This window comes from Bos indicus x Bos taurus, chromosome 4 (genome assembly GCF_003369695.1).
Source record: "Bos indicus x Bos taurus breed Angus x Brahman F1 hybrid chromosome 4, Bos_hybrid_MaternalHap_v2.0, whole genome shotgun sequence".
NCBI classification, from domain to species: Eukaryota; Metazoa; Chordata; class Mammalia; order Artiodactyla; family Bovidae; genus Bos; species Bos indicus x Bos taurus.
The window spans coordinates 41,833,555-41,847,273 of record NC_040079.1 but is presented as its reverse complement, the minus strand read 5'-3'; the positions used below and the strand labels follow the sequence as shown (position 1 = coordinate 41,847,273).

At 40.1% G+C, this 13,719-nt stretch overlaps 1 protein-coding gene across 8 annotated transcripts in view; it reads right to left on the bottom strand.

Annotated features, from left to right (window-relative positions):
• HECW1 (HECT, C2 and WW domain containing E3 ubiquitin protein ligase 1) overlaps positions 1–13,719 on the bottom strand; it is a 481,203-nt gene that overhangs the window by 375,984 nt on the left and 91,500 nt on the right. For 2 of the 8 annotated variants that reach the window (XM_027539203.1, XM_027539206.1), the window contains exon 1: positions 5,810–6,016. The exons of the other annotated variants lie outside the window; for them this stretch is intronic. The gene's annotated coding sequence lies outside the window, so the exon portion shown is untranslated. Of the gene's footprint in view, positions 1–5,809; positions 6,017–13,719 lie in introns of those variants that run through there. 8 annotated transcript variants of the gene reach the window in all.

The following is a 13,719-nucleotide window of genomic DNA, read 5'->3' as shown; positions in this document are numbered from 1 at the left end:
TGAAGAGTTGACTCATTGGAAAAGACTCTGATGCTGGGAGGGATTGGGGGCAGGAGGAGAAGGGGACGACAGAGGATGAGATGGCTGGATGGCATCACTGACTCGATGGACATGAGTCTGAGTGAACTCTGGGAGTTGGTGATGGACAGGGAGGCGTGGCGTGCTGTGATTCATGGGGTCGCAAAGAGTCAGACACGACTGAGTGACTGATCTGAACTTAAATATTAAAAAATCAGTTTTACTGTGATTATCTTTGGTAAAAACATGGAGGTAATTGTGGAGAGAAGAGTTATGTTTGTACCTTTGTAGATTCTAGTCCTATTAATTGTCTTTGAGGTTTTGTTATATACCTGTAAACCTGCCTGGATCCTGAATTCTTCTAGTTTCTTCAAATATCTGGTTAAAATTCACAAAATTAATATTTCCAATTTTATCCCATCCTTCTGATTTAGAATCACTAAGAAAAAAGACATGCCTCAAGCCCTATTCACTGATCCTGCTGAAAAACTAGAAAGTATTGAGCCTTGAGTATACATTTCATGACTAAAGAGGACTCCACCTGACACTTGGTCTTGCACAGTTGGAGACCTCCAAGTACAATTGACCAGGAAAAGAAGAAGTTGACACTGAGGTAGCCTGCTTCCACCCAAGATGACAGATCAAGACTTCATACTTCAGTTTTAACATGAAACTCATTTTCTTTTCTTTCTTTACTTCGGCATTGACCTGGAAAACTAACAACATCATCCATACCTCTGAGGCATGCTCAGGGGGATAACCTCTGGAATTTATAACAACTTTACTTTGAGTTGGTGACTTCCCTGGTGGCTCAGATGGTAAAGCATCTGCCTACAATGCGGGAGACCTGGGTTCGATCCCTGGGTCAGGAAGATCCCCTGGAGAAGGAAATAGCAACCCACTCCAGTACTCTTGCCTGGAAAATCCCATGGACGAAGGAGCCTGGTAGGCTACAGTCCATGGGGTACAAAGACTTGGACACGACTGAGTGACTTCACTTACTTTGGGTTAAGATAAAGTCTAACTGACTCCTTACTTGAACAGGCAGATACAACAAATTTTTGTGAATGAATCCATCAGCAGTGCCATCTTTGTGGAAATGGTTTGTGCCCTAATAAGCCATTGTCTGTACGGTTATCATTATCCTTGGGCCTATGAATACCTAAATAACTGTCACATAACTAGACAATGCCTCTCAGGTTATCTAACTATGCCCCTCCCTGTTCTAGAAAGGACCTACCAAGAGGTGTTCACTATTCAGGTGTCACCTCCTTTGACAGGGCCATGTTTCCCTGATTAGGAATGAATACAAATGAGAATGTGATCTTGATTCTTAACTCTTGACAGTATTGTAGAATCCACAGCCACAACATAAGCTGGCCAGCAAAAATCACGGGACTCTCTGGCCAAAGCTGTTCTTAATAATAGGGTAGCCTGCTCTACCTGGATTAACACACCTGGGGAAACTGAAACAATTACACAAGATCACTCACCAAGCCACTTGGCTTGAAAAGGAAACCCCTTCAAAATGGTCTTTCTTTGATTGGTTTGGTCTTGGGGACTGTGGTTATGAAGTTATTCTGTATGGGAACAAAATTGCCACCCCAAAATGTCTCTTTGATACGTGGATTATTTCAAGCTAAAAACAAGGCCCAAAAAACTCAAGAAGAACCTTTCCCCCCAAATGCCTAAAAGAGTGCAGATCGAGGACCTGTTCCAGGAGGGGAGCTATTTTTGTAGATATCTATAGTACAGACTAGGTGTGTAGACAAGAGGGAACTAGCAAAGTCTGTCAAACTCCTGGGTGTCCCATTGTCTCTGCATGGCCCAGCAAATACTTCTTTGTTTAAACCAAACATTTGCTTTTCATTTCCATGTCAATTGCCTCTTTCCCCTTTGAGGTTCCCGACTACCACGCCAATTGCGTCAGTCTTCAGCTGAAGGTGGCATTTAAGGTGAGGGTTTCAGCTGTTTTGGTGAGGTATCCAGTTTTCTTGCACCTTTCCCACATACACATGTTGTTAAATTTTTGCTTAATTTTCCCTTATTAACCTATCTCATGTCAATTTAACTCTTAGACCATCCAGAAGAATCAAAAAAGACAGGTAAATTATCCTGTTTATTAAAATCATAATAACCCTCCTGCTGCATTATTTTATTTCAAAACCTTTAAATGTATGTTTGCAGCTGCTAACCGTCAAGCAAATATATCCCTAAAACTGGAACATCAGAAAAACAACAGAGAGAATGACTTTCAAAGACAGTGAATCTGAAACTGTAACCAGTGAACATCATAGAAATTAAGCAAAAAACATCATGACCTCTGGGTACCTGAAAGATCAACAACTCTGTGAGAACCTTAGCTGAGAGTGGCACTAATAATGTCTTAAATTTTGATCATATCCTTCAGGTTGAGTGATTTGTTCAAAGAGGGGAACTGTTAAAGAGAAAAACCACGGGCCTAAAATGTCATCACTTGTGCTAAAAACCCATAATACTAAACCTAAATTTAATACCTAACCTAATTGCAGTTTTGACTTGCCTCTGAAATGTAATCTTAATCAGCAGTTGGATTTTCTGGTTAACACCAATGAGGTAACATGCCATGGGGGCCTTCTCCATTCCCCAGAGGAAGAAGAGGATGTCTGTATGATAAAACCTTTGCAATTCCCTTCCCTTAAAAAAGAGATGACCTGGCCCCAAATAACCCTCTCTTTTCTTTTGCTAATAATTCACTTGCTCCATCCTCTTTCCATAAAGTTTCCCATTTTGAACCCTTCCTTGGAGTGTCCTCTGCTTGATAGGTAGAATGTTGCCCAATTCACGAATCATTAAATAAAGCCAACTATATTTTCAAATTTACTTGGTTGAATATTGTTTTTTAACAAATGAAGTACGTCACCTTAAATCGTTCAAAGATACAAAGGAAGGCACACATCATAAGACAATAACATAAGACAGGATCCTACTGAAAAAGAACAAGCTGATTTGCCAAAGAGACAAAGAAAGTCTACATATGAAATATCTAGTCATGAAAACATATAAATCAACACACAGGCTGAAGAGAACTCAGAGAAGTAGCCTATTAGAAGATAGATATGAGAAAATCACCCAGAAAGCAGAAGTAAAAAGCAAAGATGTGGAAAATTGGGTTTAAATAATAGTGAAGAAGAATGAAAAATGTCCACCATGTCTTAACAGGAACTTAGACAAAAATGGGAGAGGGGTGATGTTTGAAGGAATGACAGTGGAGAAGTTTCCATATATGAAGAACAATATAATTCCTAAGATTTGCAGCAGCACAGTGAGTCCCAGTCAGCATAAGGCAGTGGTCCCCAACCTTTTTGGCACCAGGGACCAGTTTCATGGAAGACAATTTTTCCATGGACCAGGGCCTGGGGGGTCCATGGAATGGTTCAGGATGATTCAAGTGCATAACATCTATTGTGCACTTTATTTCTATTATTATTACATCAGCTTTTCTTCAGATCATCAGGCATTAGACCCCAGAGGTTGGGGACCCTTGGTACAAGATAATCTACAGAATATACTGAGAAAAATATTTTAAAAAATCACCAAAAGGAAAAGGAAAGACTCTCTAAAATGCAAATTATACAAAAACACATTATTTCCCTAAGCAACAAAAGACTCCAGAAGACAATGTAATAATATATGCAAAGTGCCAAGGAAAAATAGAGCAGCTAGCCTAGAATTAGATACTTAGCAAGTCTGTAATTCAAGAGCAAGGGTTAACTTTCAGATATAACAAAGACTGAGAGCATTTCCCACCCTAAATAGTTTACAGACTATTCTAGCACACAGGATATTGAGTCTAGAAGTGAACTGGATTTAAGACACCATAGAATCAAAGAAACTGGCAAACACTTCGGTTCATCTAAATGTGAAATGACTGTAAAAATAATGATAAATGACCAGAATTGAAAGTTCATGAAAAGAAGGAAATAAAAGCAGTGCCAAACATGGGAGACAAGGGAGGAGGAGCTGGGCATTTTAAAGCTTTTGTGTTGTTAGAGGACAATGGAGAGATTAATGAGTTTTAGTGTTTGTAAAGTGAACTATGCCTCTTAAAAATGTAAAGTTAACCAATAAATGAACTGAAACAAAACACATTACTTCCTGGGAGAGGGGATAAAACCATAAAGAAAATGTGACTGATTCAATGGCAAGCAGAATAAAGGAAGACAAACACCAAGCATGGCAAGCTTTTTCATCCAGCCCTCCCTTTGCACCGTCTTCCTCCCTTTTGCCTACGTACCCTTGTTTAGGGAAGTGCTGATGCCTCCTGGAAGACTCCTGTGTCTCTGCTGCAGCCTGGCTGATGTGTCCCTGGTATCTTGTTTCCAGAGCTCTTTTACGTTCCCACCAGAACCTTTAAATCTTTTCCATTAAGTGTTCCTGGCAGAGGCTCATCTAGATGTATTTGTCTGTGTATTTCCTGTGTTCTTTAATTTGTTCCCCCCAATGCAAAGGGGAAAAGAAGACAGGAAGGAGGCCCAGCTGTAGGTGTCAGATGATGTCTGCTTATAGAGATTTTAGTCTCCAAGCAGAAGGATGTCCTGGATGGGAAAGTAAATAAAAACTTTCTCCCTGTAGGACCAAAGGACAGGATGAAAAGAAGTTGGGGCTGAGCTCTGCTCAGTATATGCATCCACCACCCAGCAACTTTTGATCACAAACAGTCCAACAGACTTACTCTCCCCAAAATGAGAATGAGGGAGTTGTATATCATGGGTGGGGATAAGATAGAAGGAAACTTGCTCACTGACCAAGATGGAACTACAGAGAACCAACTGGGAATTTTTTTTACCATCTAAAGTAGCTGTGGTCATAGGATTCTTGCATGCAGTTCTGTAGGCTATGCATTGCACAACTCACGGGTAGGTAGTCTTTCACGAAGAATATGAAGTAAATGGCATCTCTAGAGTTGTGCAGTGTACAACTTGCACACCCTTCTGGGCACTGACATGATCAGCCTTGTTTTAATTGGCTGTATCCTGACAAAGACTCTTTTCTTGACCAAACTTTAGTTATTAGGTTCCTGAACCCAGTTCTCCACTTGGACTCAACCTTGGCCTATAAGAAGTACAACACCCAGCATAATTTTATTCACTCCCCCCACATCCTCTCCCACACACAAACACTAAGAGATCTGAACAAACACTAGCACAGTTCCTATCAGCTCAAGGTTGTGTTTCTATGATGATGCTGCCTGAGAAAACTCAATGCTGCAGAATTAACTGTTTGTTCTAGCCTAAAGCACTTAGAGAGTTTGCTATTATAAATCTTTCCCCTGCCTCTTCTATATGTAAATCTTCTACCACCCATAAATGTCTCCTAGAGGTCCTAGAAGCCACCTCTCAGATGTGGACACCTGGGAGATACTCCTGTCTCCCAATTTCTATGGAAGAGTAAGACCCTAACTTCTATGACTGCCTTGCTCCTATTTGCAGGCTCAGACAGGAAAGCATCTGTTTACAATGCGGGAGACCCGGGTTCGATCCCTGGGTTGGGAAGATCCCCTGAAGAAGGAAATGGCAACCCACTCCAGTACTATTGCCTGGAAAATCCCATGGATAGAGAAGCCTGGTAGGCTACAGTCCATGGGGTCGCAAAGAGTAGGACACGACTGAGCGATTTCACATGCACACATGCAAAGATATGAGAAGGTTATTTCTCCTCCAGAAAACCATCACCCAACAAACCCAGGGAACCTAATCATCAGCCTAACTCCCCCCACCCCCCCACCCCCGCCCCTTAAGATCCTCATTACCTTTCTTTAAGCAGCCCCAGGTTTCAAAGGCCTTCTTCCTTTTGTTTTGGCAGAACTGAGTTGAGGTTACACTGCAGTCTCTCTCCCCTACTGCACTCGCACTGAGTAAAATCTGTCTTACTGCCTTTAACTAGTGGCCACCTTTGTTTTTCTTTGACAGCCCCAGCTGGGCTGTCAGTTCCATCAGGGCAAGGCTATGCCTATCTTGTACAATTGGTTATCAGAAGAGTCAAGGTACTCAATAAATATTTGTATAATGAATAAGTGAGTGTAAGGTTTTTTTTCTGTTGTCTTGGATTCTGATAATGCCTTGCTCCCTTTAACTGCCATCTTGTAAACAATACCGTTCTGGACAAACTGATCCACAAAGAAAATGAGTTACGGTTTCTTAAACAAAATTGACTGGAAATTTGATTTAAAAAATGGAGTGATCTCACTGTTTAGATGACTTGTTTATTCAATAAACTATGCATGCATGATTCATTCAAAATAGTCTTTAATTTCAAGCCTTCGTCAGTGATTTCTTCATCATAAGAATGAACTTACACAATGACAGAACAACAAAATCTGCTGCTTTGACACCTCCTATTGAAGCAAGCAAAAATATTTATTGTGGTGCAAGGATAGGTAAACTTTTTCTAAACATAATCTGCCAAGAAATGCAGGAATTATTCATACCCCTGAGTTAAATAGCCCCGTCAGTATTCTTGTTATATAAAATTTTATTTGCAATTATTTATAAATAAATCCTTTGAGTAAGGCAAAGAGATTTTTTTTATAATTCAATTTTTGCTTTTTTCAGCAATACACAGCTCAAATTATGAATACAAGCTATTGCTACGTGAGAGTCAGATAGTAAATACATATAACTTAATAAAGTAGGAGTAATTTCCTAAAGATTTTAACATTAAAATATACCAACTCTTGCGATACTGTGGAGCAATGTATAGAACATTACATTACTGATGACCACATACAGTCACCCATTTGAAAATGACTTCATTTTTGCAAGCAACAAAAAAGTTCTTGTCTAAAAAAGTCTATCATCTACTTCCTGGGGATTTATCCTTATAAAGCAACCCAGAAGAAAGAAAAGAATCAGCCTAGAGTAAGGCTGTCACTTCGTGTTCTCAGTCTTCAAAATGGATTTGCACACACTTCCCCTTCACCAGTGCACTCTTTTCCACATTTCAAAAAAACTGAAGGTCTATCTGTCCCTCATCATGAATCTTACACTGACTGTGACATAAAGTCTTCTGGAAAACAAAGGCTAATGTGAACATCTCCTGAAGCTTTTTTTTCAATCAAGGTGCTTCTGGCAAAGTTTTATAATAATTTTTGTTAAGGGCAAAGCATGGAAACACGGGGTCAGAAATGAGCATTTTAGCTCATAGTGCCAGGCTTGGTAATAAGATATACTATCGAATGGGAAGACTAACTGGTAATAAAGACCCTTCCTCTCCTATTTTCCAACTGATGGCAAGTAGTACATGGCTCCTGAGGGAGACTCCCACAAGAGCAAAGCAAACAGCACTGTACAAAACATTGATGGTAGAGGGCTTTATTTCATCAACAAGAGATGTGTGGCAAAGCTCAGGGTCTTATCTATGTAATTATCTCAGAAGGAGAATTCAGAAGTGAGATGGCTGTCTCAGCAACATGTGTTAACACACATTGTGAATCTAAAAGAAAAAAATAGAAAAATAAAATTTTCTGACACAGAGTAAATCTGGTTTGACTAATTGATTTGTACATTTGGTTAAAAGTGACTATTTCACCAATTAAATGACATTGGGACAGGAAGCAAGGAGGCAGGGTGCAACCATGAAAAGAGTCACATAACCATTAAAAACAGCACAGGGAACTAATGCTGTTGCTGTTGTTTAGTCATCCAATCATGTCCCGCTCTTTCTGATCCCATGGATTGCAACACGCCAGGTCTCTCGTCCCTCATCATCTCCTGAAGTTTGCCCAAGTTCATGGAACTAATGACTCGACAAAACCAGTTAGAACCTGCTAAGTGCAAGATGGTGGGAGATTTGACTTCCTGTAGACCTTAAGCCTCATCAGATGCTGACTGTAATACTTTAGCATCTAAATGGCACACGTGCAGGCACTATGAAAGTACCAAGACTGAGCCTAAGAGGCCAAAATTGGGCAGTGACCCAGTTCCTGGAAATCCCCACCACTTCCCCAAAGCAGTTGGAATAATCCTCCCACTTGTTAGCCTAGAAATCACCCAGCCCCTCAAAACTAACCACGCCCACACCTCAGGGCCACTCTCACTTTCAGAGCCTATCCCAGGCCTTGAAGCCACCTCTCTCACCTTCTGAGAAGGCCTACCCTCTGTCTTCCGAGTATGTACCTCTCTAAATAAACCTGCTTTCACTTTACTATGTTTCACTCTTGAATTCTTTTCCTGCCCAAAGCCAAAGACTCTCACGTGGTGGGCCGTCCCAGGGACTCACTCGAGACCTCACCATCCTCTCATATGTCATTTTTCCTAGAACAACATAAGTGAGCTAAAATTGGCAACTCTGAAGTTTGAGAAAAACATTAAAAATGTAGGATTAAAAAATATTGTATCACATTATCAGAGGCACATTAAATTCAAAATACTTCAATCCTACATTTTCTAACTATGTATATCAAGTCATAGAAGGTGCCTCTGAAGTGAGGAACAGGTATAACTAATACTCATTTAGGAAAGCCTTTTTTGTTACACATTCCAAAAACAGGGGAAATAAATGACTCTGATGACTGGGCCAATCCAGTCCTTTTAAAAGTCAGTTGGTTTCTATACCTTTAGAAACAAATAGAAGGAGAACCTAATCCAGTTATCAGATATTAGAACCACGTCTATATATAAATAGAGTATTGAGTAGAGTTCCTTGTATGATACAGCAGCTTCGTATTAGTTATTCTCTCTATACAAATAGATAACTAATACGAAGCTGCTGTATCATACATATGTATCATACATATCAACTCTACTCAATACTCTGTAATGACATATATGGGAAAAGAACCTGAATAAGAATGAATATATGTATAACTGATTCACTCTGCTGTACACTTGAAACTAACACAACATTGTAAACCAACTATATTCAAATAATTTTTTTTAAAATGATTTTTGTGATTTTTGCCATGGACCCTAGAATGAGTTTTAAAAAACTGAGTGACATCAAGTGACGTCTTTTCCATTTCACTCACAGATTATTATTATAACCATGTCTCCACAACTGAACAGAATTAAAGCTGAAAACTGTTCTCATGACTTTTAAATATGGAATTTTTTTAAATACACAGGATTGATACTAAATACTGTCTTAGTCTAGCAGTAAATAATATTCATCCACGGGTAGATGAACATGGGAGACATAAGTGCCCCTTCCTACTAAGAGATACAATTCTAATAAAATTTTATATTTTTCTTGCTAAAGACTTATATTTATGTTGTGATCTATTGTGTACTAATCATAATTGCAACAATATAAAGACTCATATTTTTAACACATAGAAAAACTTAAATGTTCATAAGGAATTTAAAAACTTAATTCCTACTCATGTACATAGTTTTGTTGCAACAAAACATGACACAATGATGCATAAGAGTTGCTTGCATAAGAATATATTTATATTAGAATAAAATTCAATGAAGTCATTGAAATTTGAACTATTAGTTCCAGGGGACAAAGTGTAATGCAAATGTCCAACTGTTAAAGGAAAGCTATACAAATATTTTATCAATCATGCTGGTGACTACTGAAGTACTAAAATACTTAGATTCCACTGGGTACATATTTTAAAAATAAAGAGTTTTATTGTAAAATCTCAATACTAAAATTAGAAATGATATGGTGGCTCAGCTGGTAAAGAATCTGCCTGCAGTGCGGGAGACCTGGGTTCGATCCCTGGGTTGGGACGAACCCCTGGAGGAGGGCATGGTGACCCACTCTAGTATTCTTGCCTGAAGAATCCCCATGGACAGAGAAGCCTGGAGGGCTACCATCCGTGGGGTTGCAAAGAGTCGGATACAACTAAGTGACTAAGCACAGCACAGCATACTTTGCAACTGTTTAGACTTAATAAAGAACATTTTTTGAATGTCAACTTAAAAGTGCATAAAGCTACACTTTAAAAAAAATTATTTTAGGGAGGACTTGTGTGAAGGAGTTTGAAGACCATTACTGCAGCAACTATCTGGACAGAGATACACAGTGTAGGCTGAAAAAAAATCTGTGAGCCAAAGGGGGCAATAAGGACAGGCAGGCATGACAGAATATTCCAAATATCCAAAGGGAATCACAGAGGATGATCCCTGAGTGAGAGGCAGTTTAGCTTCTCTGGAGAAAGGAGTGGAGAGAGGAAGTATGGAATGAAGGCCTAGAGAATTCTGAGCATAGAGGTAGAATGTTTGGACTTCGTTTTGCAGACATTATGAAGCCAATCAAGGTTTCGGACTTGGGAAAGGAAAGCATGTAGCATTATTGAACAGACACAAAATAGGAAGCACACCGTTAGAACCCTTAGAAAGACAATACACAGTTGGGTCTTCATAATAAGAATAATGGAAAGGAATGGTTCCATTCTACAATTGTCTGTGGTCCAAAGCGATCCTGGGAGGTTGTTGTTGTTGTTGTTGTTGTTGTGTGTGTGTGTGTGTGTGTGTATTGAGGGTCAGAGGTAGAGCCATGAAGATGTGGGTTTTTCTGCTCAGACTGCACAAGATACTGACAGCTGAAAAGGCCCACTAGGGTCCAGGGTAAGTCCCATGGGCAATGAGACCCATACCTGCACTTGGAAGAACCCCACTCTGTTATCACCACCTTGAAATTCTGAATAATTTTTTCACAAGGTATGCCACATTTTCATGTCTCACTGGGCCTCATAAATTATGGAGCCAGTCCTGGAAGGGGATGCCCTGATAATAGGGTCCCCACCCCTCCATCCTGTTCCATCATCTCCCTATAACCACCAGCCCTGATGATAAGCATATGTCCCACCAGTTTTTTCACTGGGAAGCACCTTACATAGATTTAGGGGATCAGGAAAGGGCTCAGGGCTGGGGAAGATAAGAGAGAAGACTCATAGCAACCACCTGGGTCATGACCCCTCTGCCCTCTCTGCAGGGTCACTGCCCGCAGCTGTCCAGATGCCCATGTACACCTTCAGGGGAGCCATTCACTCAGCAGATATCACAGCGTTGTAGCATATTAGTACTCAGTTGAGTTCAGTCATTCAGTTATGTCCGACTCTTTGCGACCCCATGGACTGCAGCACGCCAGGCTTCCCTGCCATTGCCAACTCCTGGAGCTTGCTCAAACTCATGTCCAAGTTGGTGATGCCATCCAACCATCTCATCCTCTGTCATCCCCTTCTCCTCCTACCTTCAATCTTTCCCAGCATCCGGGCCTTTTCAAATGAGTCAGCTCTTCACATCAGGTAGCCAAAGTATTGCAGTTTCAGCTTCAGCATCAATCCTTCCAATGAATATCCAGGACTGATTTCCTTTAGGATGGACTGGTTGGATCTCCTTGCAGTCCAAGGGACTCTCAAGAATCTTCTCCAACACCACAGCTCAAAAGTATCAATTCTTTGGCACTCAGCTTTCTTTATAGTCCCACTCTCACAACCATACATGACTACTGGAAAAACCACAGCTTTGACTAGATGAACCTTTGTTGGCAAACTGATGTCTCTGCTTTTTAATATGCTGTCTAGGTCGGTCATAGCTTTTCTTCCAAGGAGCAACTGTTTTTTAATGTCATGGCTGCAGTACTGCCCTTCCGTGAATGCCAGGAGAGAGTTCTAAGGAAGCAGTGCCTTTCTCTAATTCGTATGAGGTCATTATACAGAAAATGTGTTTAAGGAGGAAGGAGCTTTCTGCTTCCCTCTCACTTAATGAGTACCTCCCAGACAGTGAGCCTCGCTGATACCCCCAAAAGAAAAAAAAAATTCTGCTATTTTCTTTCTTCCTTTCTCTTCCTTCCTAATTTCCTTGAATATACACAGAACAAGAAATATTTTTCTAACAGTTGTCCTTTTGACTATATCACCTTATAGAAAGGTACACTAGGACCAGGGAGGGGATGTCTTTATGTTCCAATTAATAATACACTTTCCTTTTATTTAAGAATTAACTGGACTATGTGAGTGAGTTTAAGATAGATGAACCTGTCCTCAAAATAGCTCACTGGTATCCTATAATGAGGTTTCCCATATGTCTCAGTAGCAAAGAATCCACCTGCCAAGCAGGAGACACAGGTTTGATCTCTGGGTCAGAAGATCTCCAGTAGAAGGAAATGGCAACCCACTTCTGTATTCTTGCCTGGGAAATCCTTACAGACAGAGGAGCCTGGGGGCCTACAGTCTACAGGATTGCAAGAGTCAGACACAACTTAGCAACTAAACAACAACAATCCTATAATGAACGAGGGCTTTTATGAAATGAACATACAGACACACGAACATTCACACACATGCTTGAAAAAAAAAAAACAGCTCAAGTGGAGAGGAAAAATAAAACTCTTACACGTAATTTATTTTTTTTCTTATCACAAACTATTCTTTATGGGTTTTAAACCCACCAAGGGCTTAAATTTTCAGTAAATAAAGGTATGCAGTTTAACTCTAAAACTTAATTAAAAACCAACAGAAGTGACTTATTAGCTAATACGGATGGTGAAGGAAGCCACTGAGCCCACACTCCTAGCATCTCAATCTGAGTCCAGTCACTCAGGATGGCTCTGACCCTGGAGCGGGCAGCTGCATCTCTGAGGGTGTTGAACCAAGGAGGCAGGAGATTTCATGCACAAACAATTACCTTCTGAGAGTCAGAGCCAAATAGCTGGGAAATGTGACAGCCCCAACCTTGGATAACACAAATGCTGAATTAGGTTGTCACTCAGGGGCTGGCTGTTTGTCACCAAAGTGCAGTTCACTCCCTACAAAGCAAAACAACTGAATGTGAACAATCCTATCTAAACCCTAGATATTTAATAAAATAATTGTCTTAGAAATAGTAAGACACATTTGGGTCAAGATAAAATCAAACTTATGGTTACCAGGAGGGAAGTAGAGGGAGGGATAAGTTGGGAGATTAGAATTGACATATACACACTACTATATGTAAAATAGATAACTATTATTAATAAAAACCTTTTGTATAGCACAGGGAACTCTACTCAATACTCTGTAATGACCTATGTGAGAAAAGAATCAAGAATGGATATATGTATACGTATGACTGATTCTTTCTGCTGTACACCTAACACAGAACTCTGTAAATCAACTATACTCCAATAAAAAATTAATTTAAAAAACATAAAATCGGGTGAAGGGACATCCTATTTTTTGAATTAAAATAACAAAAAAATTTAAAATACAAAAAAAACTGAAGTCCTACAAAATTTCAAAATTAAGAACAAACAAAAAGGACTATCTTCTAACCAGGGAGGAAAGAAGACAGTCAGTCACGTCATTAGAAAGGATTTCCATTTATCGTAACACTGATGGTGCCAGCCTGAGAAGCAACGCATCCCATGAGATTTACCCTCTGAAGCAGAGGAGGGAAGGACCTGGCTCCACCCAGGAACCTGGGTTCAAGTACCAAGTACACCAGCAGCCCAGCCGGTCTTTCCTAGTGGAGGTGCCTTTCTGTGTGTGATCAAGCTGAGAGTTCTCTTAGCAAACATGTGGAAGGTAACAGAGCTCACCCTGGACTGTGCAGCTTTCTCACATAAAGCACAGTACACAGCCACGCTGTTTCGTTAACCACACTGACCCAAGTTAACCACACTGACCCAAGTTAACTGCCCCCCTTCTAAGCCTGTAACTGCAGTAATAATCACATCATTAACGATTCTTTTTCTTTCAAGATATGTAGAATTAGTAACAAGTGACAG